Source organism: Nymphaea colorata, chromosome 1 (genome assembly GCF_008831285.2).
Source record: "Nymphaea colorata isolate Beijing-Zhang1983 chromosome 1, ASM883128v2, whole genome shotgun sequence".
Taxonomy (NCBI): domain Eukaryota; kingdom Viridiplantae; phylum Streptophyta; class Magnoliopsida; order Nymphaeales; family Nymphaeaceae; genus Nymphaea; species Nymphaea colorata.
Window position 1 is genome coordinate 22,333,623 of NC_045138.2, and position 4,123 is coordinate 22,337,745.

Below are 4,123 nucleotides of genomic sequence, written 5' to 3' on the forward strand. Positions count from 1 at the left end.
AAGAATAGAGAAAACTAAAGAAAGAAAACAATAGCACGAAGTAAAGTGGCTCAGCCACAAGGCCTACATCCACGACAAAAGCAACAACTTGCTATTCAGATCTTCCATTCAATTAATTCCGTCTCACCTTGTACAATGAATGTAAAAGCAAATGTGATGGATCAACATTGACCACCAAAAAAGGAAAACTTCCAAAGAAAGAAAATATCCCAAAATAATAGGATACGACAAACCAGGCAACATAAGAGATTTGGAAATCACAAAATCACACCAGAATGACTTTCCTTCAACAAAAAGCAACCATGGGCGAGGTTGTGGGCCTTTCAATAGTAGTTAACGTCCAAACTACAACGAGTCAACGACCGATTCAACTCTAGTGGTAACATTCAAAGTGGAAATTCTTCTAAGTAGCATCAAAATCAAGCAGTTGATGGTTTCAACAAGGGCCCCTTGTTCGTTAATTTTGTGTCGCGTTAACCACACAGCTTGTCAATGTATACCTAACGCTTTCGCCACCTGATCTCTGGTTACAATATCATATTATTTTGCCTAGTACTTGGACACAGGCGCATCCCGCCACATGATTGCCGATTGATGATTCAAACCTAAAGGCCAAGATGAATATTCTGGTACTTCGAACAAAGTTACGGTTGGCAATAGTGTTGCTTTGACCATCTTTGGGACAAGTAATGTTTAAACGAGAATCCCAAGTTTAAATCAAAGATGTTCTTTATGTACTGAGCATACATAAAACTCTTATTTCCAAAGCCACACGGAAGGTAGATTCAAAATTAGGGTGGCTGGACTAGTTAAGAGTGAATCTGGGAATTTCCTGTATGCTGAAGCGCGACGGGATGCCTCTTTCAGATCTGAAGGTACTCTGTACTCAGGCCTGATGAGGCGCCATTGTAGAAAGGGCTAACAATGGAGAGTGGAAAAGACAACTGCTGCAGGTAGGCTGCGGCCTGGTTTGGAGATCAGACCTGCAAGCAGATCAAGCGAACCCGTTGAGTAGAGTTAAGATTACCCAGCGCCTGAAGCCGTTCACGTTTTGATGAGTGTTCCAGATGTCCAAACTTTAGTTGGAGACCACTTAGTGAAACTGTATCCATGAGATAGGTTCCTTTGAACCCCATTTTTTGTTACATACAATCCCAAGGGCCTAACCCCCACGCAGACGTTGTCCGGAAAAATATTACTAAATTAATCAACACTTGCATGAGTACGTTCTAACAATTATAGTGAAATCTAGAGAAGCCAATATCAAAATTAGATGATTCTGCATCCACACACACACCAAAAAAAGAAGAAGGAAAAAACAACAGAAAACAGAAAGATTTAACTACTGTTAACAGTGCTGAAATTCATAGGACGCCAATTACGTGAAACTGCCACTTTTCAAACACATGGTTAGGAATCAAGTTACAGCATGAGAGCTCAGATCTAACAGCAATACAACAACTAGTTGAAAGAAGTTGAGAGAGATGATGACTTCTCAAACGGGGAATATGGTAGTATTAGGTGATCATCGTTCAGATCACACTCAAGGGCGCCCATTTTATTAGCAACATACTCATCAATGGATGCATCTCCATTCAGGTATTGAACCACCTGCATCATGCTTGGCCTTGCTTCTGGTTCTCTTCTAGAGCAAAGCACACCAAGCTTGAGTACCAACTCTGCCTCTTCCATCACATACCTCAAGTCAAGCCTTGGATCCATAGCACGCAATATCATTCCATTCTTCCAGCAAGCATCTACCCAATCCATTAGTACAACATCTCCTGCTGATCTCGCAAAATCAATAGGCCGCCTCCCGCAGGCTACTTCAAGAAGCAATACACCAAAGGAGAAGACGTCGGAGCTTGTGGTAGCCTTACCAGTCCATGAAAACTCAGGTGCTATGTACCCTAGTGTGCCAGCAAGATGAGTGGTGTGGGTGTTGGTCTCATCCTCATAGAGTCTTGCAAGCCCAAAGTCCCCGACCTTGCTGTTCATTTCAGCGTCCAACAAGACATTGCTTGCTTTTATGTCTCTGTGTACAATCACCTGATCGCACCCTTCATGCAAATAGAGCAAACCAGAAGCAATGCCCTTGAGAATCTTGAATCTCTCTTCCCAACTGAGAACTCTCTTCTGATCATGGAAAAGGAAGGTATCTAGGCTGCCATTTACCACGAAATCATACACGAACAGCAGGTCTGCTCCGTGCCTGCACCACCCTTGCAACTGAACCAAGTTCTTATGCCTCAACCTCCCCAAGCTTGACACCTCTGCCACAAACTCCCTTATTCCCTGTTTTGAACCATTGGACGCCCTCTTGACTGCTACTTCCACTCTGGTGCTCGGCAGAACTCCCTTATATACGCTACCAAAGCCGCCTCTTCCTAGCAGCTCCTTATCCTGGAAGCCATTGGTTGCTTTGTACAGCTCCTTATAGGAAAATCTATGAGGGTACTTCAATTCCCATTCTTCTACTCTCTCTGGAGTAAGCTTCCAATTCTTATACAGCGCGTAACTGCCGATGCATATAACAGTGAGAAGAAAGAGTGCTAATGTCGAAGAGTATGGCAAGAGACGAGATGCCATCTTTTTTCGTGCATGATCAGTCAATGAGGGGAGTCGTGAGAGATCCAGAGGTGGAGCTTCTCTGTTGATTGCGAAACTCCACGCTAAGATATAGTGTTCGCTTTGAAGCGTGATTGTGCTCGAAGAGAATCCAACATACATAGATTCTTTAAGAACTGGGAACAGATCGACATTATACGTTATTAAGGATCGGTTAGGCTTCAGAGGATGTGTTAAGGGAGCGATGGTGATGCTGACCGATCTTTTGCTGCCATCATAATCTATCCAGCTCTGAATAGGGTCGCCACTTTGCAATTCGATCCGCCTTTTGATGTTTCATTGATGTAGTAAGCTGCAGTTTCAAAGACATTGGAGACTATGCTATTGATGTCAACACCAACATGATTGTTATCAATGTCCTGCTCCCCACGTCCACGAGAAGTATCGAATTCCACCGCAAAGATATGTTTTGGGATTTCCCATCGTTATCCTTGTTGAAGAGGCCTAGATTGTTTCCGGCGGCAGCATTTGGTAGTTCAGGAGATGGAGAAATTGTGAAAGCAAGACCACAACAACCACATTGTGAGCAGTTCGAAACAATTTGGAAAACGAATTGTGTACTGAAGGAAAAGACTTTTCCCGAAGAAGATGGGTTGATGAATTGAAAAGTATGAGGATAGAAAGCATGAACCTTGTAACCCTTTGTGGATTCTGATTTGTTGGTCAGTGGCAGAGCTCCTTCGGCGTTGATCACTGAAGAATCGGTTAAATGAAGGTTGCATTCACGAAAGCCATCGCAGATGAAGGAGTTTCTATCCGAAGTTGCAAGCACGGAGACGGAGAGAACAGCGTGCAGAATAAGCAGATTGGTGCTGAAGAACCGAGTTCCAATCGAGCCTGCCATCAAAGAAAAGCCTCACAAGAACTTGAATCTTGTAAGCTTGTTTCACATGAGCTACAGCTGCTTCCTTTGATCTCAAAAGCAGGAGAGCACTAAATCGTAAAGCAAAATATATAGTTGAAGCCATTGTCGGCAACTGTCAATAATAAGTGATGCAACCAGCAATTAAAACAAAACATGATTAAAATATGTGAATATCAAAATTTCACATTTTTTTTCATATTTAAGCTTTGTTATTTAACTTAATTTTAACAGTCGGAAAGTTAATCTTTCAAGAAATAAAAGGTTGTTTTTTTATTATCTTATAAAACCATTACAAAAATTCGATGGTAACTCGAACATTTATCCCTACAACTATAACAATCAGGTTTCTTGTTGATTTGTTCTTCAATACTTTGCTTTGCCGCGGTAGAAACAAAGCCTTCAATGGATGGATCCACAGCAAGCCCATGCGCGACTTGGTCAACACGATCAATAACTGCGTTTCGATCGAATTGGTTGCCTGCAAATGGTGGGCCCAGTCGTCTTCGACAACGCTATAACTACGTCCACAGATGGGTTGTCTACTGAATCATACGTTAAAACCACATTAACTCCTTTCACCTGTGGGGGGGTTGGGATCTAAAACCTGGTATCTTACGGGATGGGCGACTG

The 4,123-nt window shown here is 42.5% G+C and overlaps 1 pseudogene; it reads right to left on the bottom strand.

Moving 5' to 3' along the window:
• Nucleotides 1-1,316: 1,316 nt before the first annotated feature.
• On the bottom strand, nt 1,317-3,546 carry LOC116265478 (L-type lectin-domain containing receptor kinase SIT2-like; annotated as a pseudogene).
• Nucleotides 3,547-4,123: the final 577 nt, after the last annotated feature.